The sequence below is a fragment of the Pteropus alecto genome, unplaced genomic scaffold (assembly GCF_000325575.1).
Source record: "Pteropus alecto unplaced genomic scaffold, ASM32557v1 scaffold700, whole genome shotgun sequence".
In the NCBI taxonomy this organism is placed as follows: domain Eukaryota; kingdom Metazoa; phylum Chordata; class Mammalia; order Chiroptera; family Pteropodidae; genus Pteropus; species Pteropus alecto.
In genome coordinates this window covers 893,972-910,708 of record NW_006429611.1, presented here as the reverse complement: position 1 = coordinate 910,708, position 16,737 = coordinate 893,972, and the positions used below count along the sequence as shown (strand labels likewise).

Below are 16,737 nucleotides of genomic sequence, written 5' to 3'. Positions count from 1 at the left end.
CGGGGTGCGCCCGGGCCCCGGGACGCCCGCTCTTGCTGAACGAGGCCGGAGCTGGGGACGGCGGTCTCAGCCCTCGTCCACGTGCCACGGACCCGGATGGGTGAGGCTGCCCAGGCACATGCGCCACGACGCGGCGGCCAAAGCAACTTGGGTCAAATCGCGCCACGACGTCCTCATTCCCTTCTCGGGAGGGGCGTGAGGCATTCACTCTTCTGTGATGAGCTGGAGCCACCCCATCGGAAGGCCCTTCTGCAGGGCGGAGAGGTGGCCCATCCCGCAGCTCTTCACTGTGCTTCAGGCACAGATGGCTGAAGTGCTCGTTTTCTGCTTCGTGGTCTAATCCGCGGTCAGCAGCTCCAGGGGTCAACAGCCCTCATAGGCACAACGCTGTGACCCGTAGGGACCCGGCACAGTGCCAGGTGTGGTCCGAGGCCCGGCTGCTCCCTAGAAGGCCAAACGTGCCCAGCACAGGCCCGGGAACTGGGGCAGCCTCCCCAGCTGCCACCAGGTACCTGTCGGGAGCCGGGCCCAGCTCTAAGGCCCGGGGGACCTCCAGACGCTCAGGCCAGGCCAAGGGCACACCTCATCCTAGAACAGCCGCCACTGCCCGCCAAACACTCATCTTTCCTGGGGCAGCTAAAAATGAATGGACTCTTTTTTTTTTCCTGGCTTTCAGAAATCTGAGGTAGGATAAGGTTTGCTTAAAACTGGGGTAAAAAAACAAAACAAAACAGTTTTCGATCTTCCCAATTCCAACCCAAATTGAAGTGACAAGGGTCTGAAGGATGCTACTGCCCAGCTCCATCCCTTTCCCTCCTGACCCCGCCTGCCACACACAGACCTGGGGACAGGACTCCAAGGAAACCTCCAAGCACAGGGTGCACAGCGCAAGAGCACGTTCGGGCAGAAAAGGGTATGAGCGCGAAGGTGTCACAGCACGTCTGGGCACAGCCAAGGAGAGAGATGACAGAGGCCCGGGGCGCAGACATGGGCTCTGGGATCGGAGGCTGGACCCGCCACTGTGAGGGACAGCGAACGTCAACGGACACAACCGCGCGGGAGGCCCCCAGAGACAGCAGCCAGAGGAAACCGCAGAACGGGAGGAAGCGGCTTCTATAAACGACCCGGGACGAGGCGGTGCAGAAAGAGCCAACGTTCACGTGCCGAAAATGCTCTGCCATCAGCCGCTACTGACGGCCACCGCCACCACGACCAGCCCCACAGAGAAGGTGCCCACTAGCCGGCGGCCTGCGGTGGATTCATCCGCACCCTGGGGTCTGGTTCCCCTACAGTGACCAGTTCAGGGACGAACGGGCCACACACACTGCCACGAGGTATAAGGTCGGGGGGCAGGGGGAGGTGCTGGGGGAAAAGGAGGGACTGTGACTCAGTAGGTGGCCAAAAGGAGGACAATCCAGGCATTAAAACAATGACAAGACTGGACCGGAAGACACGGTCTGGTCTTCCGCGGTGACAGCGGACAGCAGGGAGGAGGGAGGCGGGGAGGGACGCTGAACCCGCCGGGGAGAGTTCACAAGGACAGGGCGCTGACAGGGTCTAAAGTCTCCCCGCGGGTTACTTATTAACCACGGAGGGGACAGGCAGACCCACCCACGAGCATGACCAAAGCCACCAGCCCTGAGGGGAGGTGGACGGTGTCTGAGCCTCCTGCCCCTGTGCGCTGGGGAGCACGTGGTGGCGCAGCCAGGCTCCTACCCCAAACGCCACCCCTGCGTCCAGCCAGGACATGCACCAGGCACTGCATCTCGAGGCACAGTCCACACGGTGGCCCCCGCCCTCCAAAGGCACCGGCGTCGAGAGGGACGCAGGAGAAAAGGGCTGTGAGCACGACGCGGCCTGCTGGGCGCTGAGAAAGGGCCTCTGGGACGGGGCACCCGGGGCTGGGTGGTCACCATGCTACGGCCACACACAACACCCTCGTCGCTGGGGAACTCACACGTGGACCACAGTGACAGGTACGCACTCCCAGGGGAGAGCACGCTGCGTGTCCGGGCCTCAGCGGCCGTGAACGCCCGTCTCACAGCCTCACCCGAGCTCTGAAGATGCTTCCGAATAAAGGGCCTCGGCCAAGGACAGGAAGCAGGGTCCGCTCCTCCACCGGCCGGAGTGGCGGCAGCCGCCCCACCTGAGGTCATGGGAACACGCCAGACACGTGCTGAGAATGCACGTCAGGTGCTCGGGGACGGCCCGGCAAGGGCCACGTTCTGAGCCTCAGGGCGAGTGGAAAAATGAACCCCCTCAATATTTAAGCCACATCTAGTAGATTTTCTAAAACAGCCACAGGATCCAGCAGCATGACACGTAACTCCAAAAATTCCCAGTTTCCTGAACTGTAACAAACCCTGGGTATAAAAATATCTCAAGCAGCAGTTCCACACTCTGGCACAGCGATCCAGGAACCCGCGTGCCTGTGACCTGATGAGCAGGAGACGGAGGGACTGAAGGCCGCAGCCTCGGCCTGGCCACAAACGGCGCGCACAAAACCAAGACCCCAAGGCCCCAGCTCCCGGCCAGGGCACGTGACCATCGGAGAAGTCGGAACCTGCTTCACTGGCTCTTCTGTCCCCAAGTTTCCGGCCGCGGCCACAGCAGCCTGCGAGGGAGCCGGGCCCGAGCGGGCGCTCCGCGTGCTGCCCTTCCCCGTTCCCAGAAGCCTCGCCTGCCCTCAGGAAAAGCGCACTCGGCTTCTGCCGCATTCAGATCACGCTGCGGGCGTGGGGCCCAGCACTACTGGCTCCTTCACCGAAATCACCGCGTGAAGAATCACCGAACGCTGTCCCATTCACAGCGGGTGGCGCCAGCCTCGCTCTGAAACAGAACGCTGGCCTTGCCCTCAGCCTCGGTGTCTGAAGGCCACACCTGGCAGAGAAGTGACCCCCTAAGCCTGTCACAGGCACCAACTTACTGGCATAGCTGTCTGTGCAACCGACCTCGCCTGCACACGCCCGGCCTGAACACAGGGCCTGGGAGCCTGTTACTTCAGCGGCCTTCAGCACAGGCCTCCCAGCGAGGGAGAATGTGTGGACCCGCCCCCACGGGACCGCACGTGGACACACAGGTCAGCCGCCCGTCACACGCCCGCTGTGGATGCTGCCCCACGAGGTCGGCTGAGACCCTGGAGGCCCAGTGGGGGCGGCCAGTGTGGGGCACACCTACAGTGGGTGGCATAGTCTCCGGCCCACTGACGCCCACGGCCGCACAGCCGGGGCGCCCCACACACAGCACCTGCTGGCGTCCGTCCAGCTGGCCTGGCTGGCTGTGGGTAAGGCCACCACGCCGGCCCTTGTGTGTCCACACGTGGCCCCGGCGGGCTCCTGGCAGAGGACCTGCAAGCTGCCGACGGCGCAGGCAGGGCTGGGAAGCCAAACCCGGGAGACGACGTCACCTAAGACCGAGAAAGTGGCCGAGCTGGGGTCCGGGCCCAGGAGTCGGGTTTTGAGAGTCCAGGCCCCTCGACACTAAGCAGGGCTGCCTCTCAAACTTCCAGAAACTTCTACTTGACCAGAAACACCAAAACTCATACCAACTACTATTCACACAGAAGATGGGGAAGGAAAGAGCAGGTCAGAACTAGAGCCGAGGACAGTGGTTTTCACACCGCTGGTGAAGTGAGTGACAGATTCCTCATTGTCTCTCTAACCCCAACGCAGAGAGCTGCCCTCACTGCCGAGGTCACAGGACCTTGCCCAGGCTCCCGCCAGCCCAGGCCTTCCTTCTGAATCCAATCTGTGGCGTCACCACCACCCAGCAGGCAGGCGGGACCCCAGAAGAATCTGCAAAACAAAAATCAAGGCCCCTCCTTCCAAGGAGGTGCCCCCCGCACCCTGGGCCCACATCAACATTCAATAGCCAGGAAGGACAAAGCTGGACGAAAGAGCAGAGCGGCGGCCCCGCCAGGAGCCCGGCCTCCCAGGGCCAGGCCCGCTCCAGATGCAGGAGGCCAACGGAGGCGCTGGAAACCAAGCAACAGAAATGGCTGCCGTGGCTGAGTCAGCGGCCCCATCAGTGCAGCCCGCCTCCCGGGGAGGGGGACGCAGGCAGCATGGCCACGGCCTTCGGGGCTAGAAGGGACATGGCATCACCCCCAAGCCTCACGGCCACACCAGAGCTCGACAGCACGCAGCCAGCCTGGAAGGATCGGCATCATCCAGGCCCGCCGCCACGGCCTCCCGGAACCAAGGGAGCCAAACTGGCGCAAATCGTGGCGGAGAACAGGCCTGGCCCGAACAGCCCTGCGAGCGGGCCGTGAGCCGTGCAGGAAGCCCCCACCCCGTAGGAATGGCCCGCCGCCACGGCCTCCCGGAACCAAGGGAGCCAAACTGGCGCAAATCGTGGCGGAGAACAGGCCTGGCCCGAACAGCCCTGCGAGCGGGCGTGAGCCGTGCAGGCAGCCCCCACCCCTGTAGGAAGTGGTGTCCAGAGGCGGCGGGGGACAGGAAGCGGCTGGCGGTCCCGGGGACCGGCTCCCAGACCCCCAACTTCCCATAGCTGCGCTGGCCATGCACACCCCGCTCACCTGCCAGGCTCGGCTGTGCCCTTCCCCCGGCCCAGCAGCCCTGGGCTTCTCTCCCCCACCTGTGTGGGGAAGTCAAGGTCGAGCCAGCGGGCTTCCCATGGCCCAGATGTCCCAGGGCAGGGGTGGGTGTCCCCTTGCACGGGGTCCCGCACGTTTGGTGACAAGATTAAGAAACAGGAGAGAGACCTTTGTGTGGTGGAGCGTCGCTCTCAGTGAGTCCATCGTCCCTTTGTTCTTTTCACGAGAACTTTTCTCCAGAAGCCAACAGGACGGGGACTTAAGAGCAGGAAGAAGGTGCCCGAGGGCTCACGGACCGCCCCTCAGAGCCTGGAGCCCCCCGTCGCCCTTCCCCAACCCGGGCCCAGGCCAGCCTGTCCTGACTCCGTGGACGCGCCCGAGCACGCCTCCCCAGGAAGAGGGCAGCAGGGACTGGGTGGCACGTGCGGGGGTGCCAGCCCACGCACTCCCCCACCCCGGCCCAACAGCCTGGCCGTGCACACAGGAGATGCACAGGCCCCGCAGTGACAGGCCTGCAGCACGCAGCGCTCCCGCCTCGTGGCCCGCAGCTGAAATGAACAGCACCTGACTCACAGCCAAGGCGGGCTGACAGGACCACGACGTGTGCGGCAGACAGACTGCCAGACGCCGCTCGTGTGCAGCGGGGTTTGACACCCAGCATCCGCCAAAAAGGACAAAGGACTCCCGCAGACATTTCTCCAGGGACGACACGCACATGGCCGGCGAGCACACAAGATGCTCGACATCGCTAGTCGGGGATACAAACGAAAGCACAGCGACGCCACCTCTCCCCGTGAGATCGGCCCCCGTCAAAACGACACACGACAGCAGGGACCATCGGCGAGGCGTGTGGACCTGCAGGCACCCGGCACGGCGGGTGGGGATGCCGACTGCCGCGGCCGCGGCCACAATGGAAAACAGCACGACGGCACCTCAAACACTCAAATGTGGAACGACACGTGACCTGGCAACTCCACTTCTGGACGCATCCCCAAAAGAAGTGAAAACGGGGACCCCAACAGAGAGTCACACACCCACGCTCACAGCAGCAATATTCACGACGGCCAGAACACGGCAGCAACTCAAGTGCCCGTCAGTGGCGAACGGACACACAAAACGCGGCGTGTGCGCACGACGGAACGTGTCAGCCTTAGAAAGGAACGGCGCTCTGACACCTCACACAACAGACAGACCTCGAGGTCGCGATGCCCCGCGACATGAGCCAGCCCCAGAGGGACCAACACCGGATGCTTCCACTGGTACGAGGGCCTAGAGGAGCCGAATTCATAGAGACGGGAAGTAGGGGCGGTGCCGCGGCTGGGGGCGGCGAAGTGGGAGTTGGTGTTCTGGGGGCCAGAGTTCCAGTTTGGGAAGATGAGCAAGCCCTGGAGACGGCCGTGGGGACCCGCTGCCACCGCTGTGAGCGTGCTTTCGGAACCACAGCAACCTACGGTCGTGGCGAGCAGGCAGGAAAAGGGGCATCCTCCTAACGACGCCGGGGCGTGCAGACCGGACGCCATGACAGGAGGGTCTGTAACGCGTAAAACCGAGACCCTCAGAGGCCCCACGCCCCTGCGGATCAGTCCACAGAGGAAGCACGAGTGTGCAAACACAACCGGACACCTGAAACTTACACGTCATTAACCAGTGTCGCCCCAAGAAACTTGAGAAAAAATATGTGCAAACGTAGTCACCCCACGTGATCTGAGATCCCGAAGAAACGCACGCACGCACGCCGTGTGCACACGGAAGACGAGAAGGACGCTGGCCACTGAGCCACCTGCACCCGCCAGACCCTTCACAGGACGCTCGCCCCACACCCAGCGCTAGACGCGCTGGAGATGTGCCTGGGGCAACAGCTGAGCTGAGCCACCACGGGTCACGGGCTCTGCCCTCGCTGCAGCGGGAAGGTCAGCCGGTGTGACCACTTCAGAAAACGGTTCGGCGTGACCCGGCCATTCCACTCCCGCGCCCCAGACACAAGCACGCACATGCACGCCAAGAACGCTCTGGACCCTCGTTGAACGGCGCCCACATGGGAAGCCCGAACGGCCACCAACACAGGAACGGGGACAGGCTGGTGTGCTCACGTGGCCAAACCACGCAGCGACGAGGCCAGCACAGTGGAGTGACGAGAGCCCCGAGGTGAGAGCCTGGCACAGGAAACACTGCAGATGGGGGACCTCGATGGCTGTTCCAAGACACAGGTCCAGACGTGAGGGGCACGCTGACGACGGCGTCTCCTGGGGGGACGCAGTGAGAGAGGGAGGGGCACAGTGCACTTCAGAACCTGGGTGGGGATGAAGCAGGTGGCAGCCGGTGCCTGCCGACATTCCATAAGGTCACGCTGCCGCCTGACGTCTGTGCCAAGATGCTCCCCGAAGCAACACTTGTAACGACAGAAAGGCCACACGCCCTTGGTGTTGAATAAATTCCAGACCCTCGATACCACGGAACGCTGGGAAATGCTATGTGGCTGTCCCCGTGCACACGTAGGTGCACGATGCCAACACAGAGAGACATCAGTGCTCACCAGGCTCATCAGCCATGTGCGCACTGGCCCTGGCCCCCGCAAAGCGACCGCAGAAGAGCTGTTTCTGAGACAGCAGGGCTCCGAGCACCGGTACCAGGAGGTTTTACCATGTACATTAATGGCACCGCGGTTACAAATTTTCACAGTTCTGTATCTGTTAAACAGATATTGAAACAGTTAAATACGATAAAAAATGATACGTGGGATTTGCTTTAAAAGTGACAGCCCCTCCTGAGAGAAGGGAGGGAAAGTCGGAGGGAACGAAACGAGCGAGACGCTGGTGACGGCCGAACTGGGCGCAGCGGGGCGTGAGCGCGTCTCTGCCTCGATGTGAGCTTGGCGTTTCCCACCACAAAACCACGCTTCCTCAAGTCCACAGACAAGTCGTGGTGACACGTCCGCGCCCTCCTCACTGGTCCTGTCAGAGGCGGGTGCAGGGAACTCAGGCGCCCTGCGACGCTGGGTGGGAAGGGGCGGGGCCCTGGTCTTCTGCGGCCCCCACCTCGAAGCTGAAGCAGCGAGGCAGAGGCCCAGGCCTCGGCCTCCGGCCCCCTGCCTTCCTCCCGCCTGCTTACGCGGCCCGCAGGGCCGCACAGGCCAAGGTCCCTCCAGGAGCGGGACCAGCTTACGGGCCTGCCCTGCCGCTCCCCCGACTGTGGTCCTCGGCCTCAGGCTCGGGCTCGCAGAGGGAACCAAGAGGGGAGCGTTGTCACAGACCCCGAGAGAACACGATGCAGCACGGAAACCACGAGTCAGAGAAGAACGTTTAACAGGAAAAGCAGAACACCTAACGGCACGAGCGGCATCCAGCTGAACGGGTAATTAAATGGGGGGGCACGAAAGACCACGGGGGGCCCCCCATGAGACCACCTCGACAGAGCAGCTGGAAAACTAAAGCAGACTCTCCCCGACACACGCCCAACTGTGCGCCCGCCCCCACCCGCACACCACGCTCTGGTCACGCGGGGGCAGCTGGGAAGTTTCCTCCCGTGTGGTCGAGCAGGAACATCACGATCTGGAAGTCCCGGAGGTCTGCAGCAGGCACAGGGACCACAGTGTGCCCTGCAGGGACCTGGGGACCCAGGCCCACAGGACAAAGGCCCCTCGCCATGGAGCTCCCACTGGGCCCTGCGGTCCCCCAGTGGAGGCCCTGCCAGACCTCCAAGCGGGCCTCCCCCGCATGCCCAGCCCAGCCACTGCCAGCCCCGGGCCGGGGTGTCCTCGCTGTCCTGCGCTCGCAAGCCCAGGCCCACCTGCAGCCCGCTCACCTCGCCTTCGGCATGCGGAGCCTGTGAACCGAGACAAAGCTGACTAGGGTCAGGCGAGCCGGGCGACACTCACTGCATACGAGGACGTTAAAAAAAAATCACAGTTTTGATAGTTCTGCAAAAAAAAACTTAGCAAATTTACAACAAAACTGTCAAGTAATTAAGGCAAGGCACTTCACACATGAACTTAAACTGCTAATTAAAATCCCCTCGCTTAATTGACTACATTTGCATATCATTCAACTTGGGAGTATAATTTTTTTAATGGTTTGGGCAAAGTGGTTATCACGCCAGGAAGCCGGGCAGCAGCTGGGCGGGCAGGGCGAATCTGGCCACGGGCTGGACTCCAGCAACTGGACCCAGGCAGGGGGTCCCCCACCGCTCGAGACCCCACCATGGTCCAGGGCGAGGACAGCACCTCCTGCTGCCCAGTGCGCCTGCCTCAATCTCCCCAGCAGGGAGTTCCCGGGGGGTCCGGAACGGCACCCGGGACATGCACACTGGTCCTCCTCCAGGGACCGAGTCCTCAGCTCCCCTGGCGTGAGGCCTGACTGCCCCGCTCTGCCCTGGCTCCTCCGTGTATCTGCCAAGTGCCGGCCCTGCCGCTGGAGAGACGCACTCGCCCTACTGGTGGCAACGGGTCCGAGTCCAGACAACCACGCTCACCGCCCGCAGACAAGCAGCCGGCCCAGCCCGGCACGCGTGGCCCCGCTCCACGGCTGGGCGCTGGGGCTGCGAGGCAGCAGTTTCGAAGCTGGGCGCTCCACCCTGAGGAAGGGGCGCAGGAGGGGGCAGGTGCCCACGTGGTCACAGCCGACCAGGGCTGCTGAGGGCCGGCCGGTGAGAGGCCTGCAAGCGTCCCAGGCACGGGGCTTCTATTACTGACAGCAGTGTCTACGTGAGGCCCCCGCAGCCCACTGTCCATGGGACAGGTGTTTCCGCCAGCTGGACCAGCAGTGCCTGCGTGAGGCGGCACCAGCCCCGCACAGGGTGCTGCGGGGCCAGCAGCCACTCGCTCTAACGGTGTCCATGCAGCGGGGAGCTGGTATCAAAGGGCAACGCCGGGCCACTGGAAGCACGGGGCCAAAGGGGTGGCAGACGGCATGACGGCGCCCGCACGCCTGCGGCCACGCACACTGCAGCAGAACCAGCCACGGGGAACGCCAGCTCTGCACACGCACGAGCGGGGAGGACGTGACCTGCCCCAGCTCCCGTCCCTGCTGCACCCATGGGGACGCCTCACCCACAAAACAGCGCCGCAGGACTGGGACCCAGAACGGAATGCTGAGGCGACAGCAAACTGGGGGCGGGGGGGGCCTGCTCAGGAGAAGCTGATGCTGCTCCCCAGGAAGATGAAGACACCAGCCCCCACAACGGGTTCCTGGGGGCCACCCAGACATGGCTGGCCCCACTGGGCACAGGTGTCTGTTTCCTGTCAGTGTCGAGCGTGGCTGTGCTCAGCCGCAGGGAGGTGTGGGATGCCCAGTATTGGGGTCCTTTCCTGGTCCGTGATCAATGCACACGAAGCAGGACACGCTCTCAGCCCTCTGGGAACATGCTTCCGCCCCCCCCCAACAAACTACTGTCAGAGTGCACTGGGAGAGGCCTGGGGGAGCCCCCACCCGGCTGGGAAGAGTCGGGTGTAGAGGAGACCACGCTGCCAGCCCCGGATCCAAGCCGCTCCCCAGACCCCGGGTCACACCCACTGGCTCCTGTGGCGACACCACCAAACGCCAACATCCCTCCGGGCAGAGGGAGGCTGCTGTGGGCACCGGGTGGGAGCCTCCGACACACGCACACCGCCCGCCACTCGTGACGATCAGTCCAGCTCCTCCAGGCCATCTGCATCATGGGGTTTACACCCAGGGCTGGGGGGCACACACGCCAGAGCCCCGCTGGCACCCTGGGCCCTTAGCCTGCTTGCGCCCCAACAGCCTGCAGCTTCGCTAACCCTCAGGGCAGAGCGAACCCGACTAGGGTGCCGATCTGGTGGCGTCCCTGCCCGGCGCCCTGGAGCCGACCCCCCAACCACCCCTGCCTGCCACCCCATTTCTTTGCAATAAGCAGGAAGCCTACTTTCTACAAAACACGTTTCTTTCAAAGTAGCCAGTCAACGTCTCAGGAGAAGCCAAGTCAGGGCAGGCACCACGGCGAGGCCTGTCCAGGCAGAGCGGCCGGGACGTCACTCAACAGGCAGCAGCCAAACAGGGGCGTGGCCCTGTCCGCCGTGGCCCCAGGCTCCAAGTGCCCACACAGACCCGAGCGAGCCACCTTCTCAGAAGAAAACAGGGTGAGGACTAGTGATGCCTACGAAACGCCCCAACGCACCCCTGAGAAAGGCCCTCAACCCCCGCTTCCCAGCCATCAGGAGCGGAGCAGCCCACACACCCTGATGACTGATGATCTGAGGCCTCCACGAGCTGGTCGTTTAACGGGTGTCTGCTCAGGGCCCGGAATCAGGGACCCAGCTGGGAACGAGCTCTCCCGACCCCGCACCCTGCGCGCCCTCCCCCCGGCGAGGCTGACAACACAACCACAAGCACGCACCACCGGAGAACCGAGACCGCGGCGGGCTGTGTGCCCAGAGTCACAGCGAGACTTCCTGAATTCTTATCGATAACAACAAAATCGAGAAGTCACAGCTTTCTTTGAATCTTTCTAAGTCAGACGACCAAGATCAGAGAAGACACATGCCAGACACAGTGACACTCAGTTGTTTCCTGGACCCAGACCGAGACCCCTCCTGGAGACCCCGTACATAGGACCTGCTGCAGGTAACAGGTGCCACTGCCACCTGTGGGCCCACGGACACCCAGCGAGCACCCTGTCCACGCTGGTCCTTCTTCCTGATGTCACTCATGTCCCCGTCATCTCATTCAAAATCCATGCCCAAGTCTGGGTCCCTCATTTTAGTCAATAAGTGGACACAAGTGGTGGTGACTCCCGGAGCTGGTGGGCCCCTGGAACCCCGCTGCCAAGCTCTGAGACCAGCAAGGCCCCCACCTTGCCACAGCCCAGTGTCCCAGCCGCTGAGAGCAGGGCTCGCCCAGAGCCGGTCCCCCAGCCACAGAGCAGCGGCACCAGAGCCGCTGTCCACTCCGCCACCCGTCCTGGGCGCTTCCTGAGTGGGGCTGTTCACCTGAAAGCCGCACCTGGTCTACCTGCGGGCCCTGGGCCATGCTCGTGCAGGTGGCACGGCCGACGTGGCCCCCAAGACCCCGCCGTCAACTCCACTCACACTGCCACCATTGGTGGCTCTGATCCAAGGCCAACCAAAACCGCTTCCGACCCCACGTGGCCGCCACAGAGCGGGCCGCGGGCCACCCCATCCCAGGAATGACTTCCTGTTCCTTCCGCAACTCTGGTCCGCGCCCCACCCCCCCTCCGATCTGAGCCAGTTCACAGACGGGGCGAGCAGGGGAGGCGGGCAGCCACGCCAGCTCTGCCAGCACCCTGCCCGGCCTCCATCCTAGCGCACCCTGCCCGCCGTGCGCCCCCTGCCCAGCCAGGCTGGAGGGGACGGGCCCTCAGGAAGAATGGAAGCGTTCTCCTCCTCGGTTCTCACAGATCTTAAGGAAATAATTCAGCCTCTGTGTTTTGACTCAAAACAAAGAAACTTTTAAAAAACATTTCAGTTGAAACTTGCATAATTCTTCCAGTGGAGAAACCCTCCCTAACTTTCGCAATCCTTAGAAAGAGACACATTATTGCTGCTTGTGTAACAGTCTCCGGGCCACAGGGAGTCTGCCGCCGGCCAGGGACACCTCCCCAGACGGCCAGGGCACGGCCGGAAGCACCCGGTGGCCAGGGATGTGGGGCGGGGCTGGGGTTACACTCCCCCGATGTCCTCACCTCCTGCCCTGTCTGCCCTTACCTGACACTGCACACACACATCACACAGAGGCTGCAGGACAACAAACCTAGACGCCGTTGAGCCAATGACCCTACTCTCAAAGCCCCACACTGACCGAGGGACTCCAGAGGGCAGCAGGGACAGAGGAGAGGGCCACTCAACGACCCTGCCACACGCCCGGCAACACACCGGCACTGGCGACACCCCGGAAGGCGACATGCCCAGCCCAGCTCCAGAGAGGGCTGCTGGGAACAGGCAGGTGGGCCATCTTGGAGAACCATCCGGGGCGGCTCTGCTCGTGGCAGACAGACTGAGCGCGCTGGGCAGCCCCACACCCCCCTCCTCACTCTCCCAGGGCCGACCAGCGGTGGCGGGGCGGGGGGGTGCGGGGCACAAACCAGAGGCCTCGCTCGAGCGGCTGTTTCCTCAGTTGGAGAAGACACCCCCCCAACGCGGGCTGCTCTGAGGCCTTCACCTTGACCAGAGCGAATGCAGACCCTCTCATTCTGCATGGCGGGTGAGGGCCCAGGAGCCTCATCTCAGAGCATCACCCAAGGTGGTACCCCACCTTCTCAGCCAAGTGTCTAGAACCAGGAAATTAACCATGGAACCCCCACAAAAACAGAGCAAAACAAGTGGACCAGGAGACAGATGGCCCTCTACACCTGAAGGCACGGGCGTGCGCACAGGCCCGCCACGAAGGAAGCGTGCCGGCCAGGGTCCGCTCCAGCCTGGTGGAACGTGCCCGAGGCCGTCCCCACAGCAATTTCAGCTGCAAATTTAGAGCAAAATGCATCTCACTCCAAGCAGGTCCGCAGCCCAGGACCCCACAATGTGCTGTCACCTCCAGCAGGGACCGCAAGGCTCCTCCCCACTCCCGGCCTGTCGGGGTCTCTGCTGAGAAAGCCCCGTTCTCTGACTGGGAAAAAGTCATCATAATGTGGGGAAAACCGTTTCGGCATTAGGAGGCCAGACAGTCCAGCTGTGGACACGCACGCCAGACGCCGCGGGGCCACCAGCCACGTGACAAGGGAGATTCTACAGAAAAGAGCTCTGCCAAAGCTCGAGTTTCAGAAGGACAGAGGTGCAGCTTCTTCAGTGTGAGAAGCAGAACACGGAACCCCCAGCAGCACTGCCAAAGGGCCCGTTTCTTAAATCCACAGAGCCACCCTGCTCGGGCCCCAAAGGGGCAGAGTGCCACCTTGGTCCCTGCAAGGGAAGCACCTGGTTACCAGGTGAGGAGGGACCAGGAGCCTCGCCCAGGCAGCGCCTAAGCCCACGGCACAAACGTCCCCTCTACGACCACCCCGTGCTGCTGAAAAATTAGTCCAATTTAGTCCAAACACCATCAGACGAGGCCGGGAGGGAGGGGCAGAGCCGACTGGGCAGAATGAGAGCGGACGCAGGGACGAGGACGGCTCCCACGTCATCTCCTCGCCACGTGTTCCCAGCCGCAAAATGATAAGTCCGCACCCACCAGCGACACCTGATACCTAACACCTGAGGGAAACAAAACACTGAACAGCCGCTACTTACCACAGTTCCCGTTTCGCAGATGAGGAAACTGAGGCCCAGAGAGATTAAGCAACGTGCTCAAGGTCACGCAGCCACTGAGGAACAGTGAAGTGACAACAGCCCCACGGGGATCCACGCCCAGGCCACCCGCTGTGAACACACAAGGACAGCAGCCAGGGGGCCTATGAGATGGCTCCCGAGCACCCTGGCACCCGAGCTCCCGACAACCACAGGGTGGCCAAGAACACTTGCTCTGGGCCTCATCACGCCAGCGGCATCACCCCGGAAAGCCACCAGCCTGCCCTCAGGACACGGCGCCTCCCAGGGTTTCCAGGCTCAGAGCTCGAGCCCCACCCCACATGGTTCCGCGCTGGGGCGACCCCGCTGCGGCCGCGCAGCAGGTGGAGCGGGGTGAACGAAGGCAGGGGGGGCGTCAGGGACACCGCGAAAATCAGACCCCTCCCCACTGTGAACGGCAGAAAAGCACAGGAGACTCGGCGACACTCAGGCCACCAAAACCTGGGATGCACCTCAGCTCACTTCCATCTCAACAGAACCCAAGAAAGCCGTGTCCCCTAGAAAGAATAGTTCCAGCACATTCTTTGTTGCCTTCTGTCATCCTCGGTAGATCAAATGTATTAAAATAAGCCATAAAGAAAGTGAAGAAACCAAAACATATCCTACGAACAAGCTATCGAGAGGCGAGTGGCAGGAACAAATGGAGACGGGGTGTGGGGCGGGGGGGGCGTCTTCCCAGGCCGCTCCTTCCAGAACAAGGGGGTCTGGGCAGCCGTGGGTCCCACCCTGAGACCGAGACCGTCCTCACGTGGCGCCTGACAAGTGCACACACCTGCACACAGCTGTGCCGGGAAGATTTAAGGGGACCACGCACCCCAACTGTGCCATCACAAAGCCAAGGCACCAGGCCAAGCCCCCGAGAACAGGACAAGTGGGCCGGGCGGAAAGAAGGGCCCACGAGGCGGGAGCGGGGCGGAGAGGAGCACGCAGGAGCCGGGAGGCTCAGCCCCGCGAGGTCTGGGGAACACGTGAACAGACGGCTGGCGCTGAGGCCTGGAAGCGGCAGGCCACCACTGTGGGGACAGGGCTGGGCTGGCACTTGGGCCCAGAGACCCCAAGCACTTACGACAACGTCTTCACTTGAAAAATTTATCTGAAATCGGTACGTGAGATATGAGTGGCTTCAGAGAGGGATCTTTGAAGAAAAGAGGACAGCGCTGAGCATCTGCTGAAGTGACCACAGTAAAAGTGCTCTGGTCACTTCTCTGTGACCGTGGCTCAGGGACTGTCCTGTCTTCTCCCCAGGCAGCACCTGGGCCCGTGAGCTCGCACCAGGCCTTCCCCGAACCCAAGGACACCTGCTCCCAGAACCGCAGGGCCCGCTGCAAGGGAACCTGGGCCCAGGTCTACCGCTGTGACAAAAAGCCAACCCCAGGAAGACAGAGAAGACCACAAACACACACATGACCCAGATTCAGACACAAACAGACACGCCCTGCCAGCCAAGACCCTCTGCCGTCCACTCTGAAGATAAGTGCCCTGCCATGGCCTCGCCCACCACGGTCCTGCACACGGGGCTCCCTCAGGCCACGCCGGTTGTCCAGGGTGCAGGCGCCCCAAACAGAAAGGCTCCCGGTTCACAGGGAGTGTCCATCATGCTCCCCACAGCAACTCCCTGACTGAGACGAAGGCTCGGCAGCCAGCCTCCCCACCAGCACCCTCCACCCCATGCTGCCCACTTAGAGTCCCCCCCGCAGCCCCGCCACCCAACCCCAGTCTACAGACAGCTGCCACCTGGGCGCTGGCCTAGCCATGGACAGAAACGCCACGGAACAGGCACACACGTCTGCACACGCACACATGCGGTGGCCCTCCAAGCACAGGCGACAGGCCCGCATCCCCCCAGCCCCTCCTCCGCTCCCTGAGACTGACACTCCGCTGGAGGGGCGCCCAGAGAAAACCGGGCGGGAGCATCTATTCACAGATTTAAAAAAAAAAGTTTGATGCAATAGCTGAATTAATTAGGCCTCCCAAGAATAGCTGAGCCAATGCAGCATTCTGTGTGTGTGCAATTTAATAAGGCTGGATATTTAAAAGAAAAGTTACAAATACTTGGGGAGGGGGGAGACGCCATGGAAAGTTGGTGAGGACCTTGGCTACTGGTTTTGGTGTCCAGTGGCCCAGGCGCTGCATCCAATCACACAGATCCCCTGCCAGGCAAACGACAGGGCCTCAGCCGGGCCCTCCCTGCCCGCCTGCCGCGCCCTCCAGCGTTTCAAAGAAAGGGAGAAGGAAATGGGCGGAAATGGGCGCGTCCAAAACAAATCGCAGGCCATCGGCTCCTCCGACGCAGGCCCCGGGTGCCCAGTGCCCAGCGGCCCTCACCCTTGCCCAGAGGACTCTAGATTCACTCCCTGGCAGGCCCAGGGAGACGCACAGAGCTGGAGTCGCCGAGTCTCGGCCCCCTGCCACCGCGCCTGGACACCTGGCTTCGCTTTTGAGCCTGTCTCCCAGGACTTCAAGGCACAAAGAGGCTCCGCCTGGCCAAGTCCTGTCTGCTGGGGATCACGGGCAGGAAGCCCTCTGTCTGCGAGCCTGGGAGCTCCAAGGTGACGGCGGTGCCCTTTGCCCCCACCCGGTCTGGCCCTCCCCTCTGGGCCCCGAGGAAGGCCTGAGGCTCCAGCCCGGCCCGAACGAGCTCTAACTTCCCGGGACTCCCTGCCCCTCCTGGCCAGTCTCGGCTGTGGCTGTGGCCTCAGGAAAGCTGCTCCACCCACCAGGCCGGGCCCCAGGTCCCCGGGACCCCACGCCAGGCAAGCCAGCTCGTCCTAGGCACTGGCAGAAAGAGCGCCCTCCTCCCAGGCTACGAGGCCATCAACGGGGACTCTAAGCTACCCGGATTTTCCTTACAACAAAGCAAAACCCTGAAACGTAGGGAGAGGCAGAGGCACAGGTCCCAGCCTGCAGAGCGAGCCCCTGGCCCAGGAGGGCTGCC

At 62.8% G+C, this 16,737-nt stretch overlaps 1 protein-coding gene across 1 annotated transcript in view; it reads right to left on the bottom strand.

Moving 5' to 3' along the window:
* SKI (SKI proto-oncogene) overlaps positions 1–16,737 on the bottom strand; it is a gene marked incomplete at its 5' end in the record, with an annotated part of 63,294 nt that overhangs the window by 45,677 nt on the left and 880 nt on the right. The gene's annotated exons all lie outside the window — the stretch shown is intronic.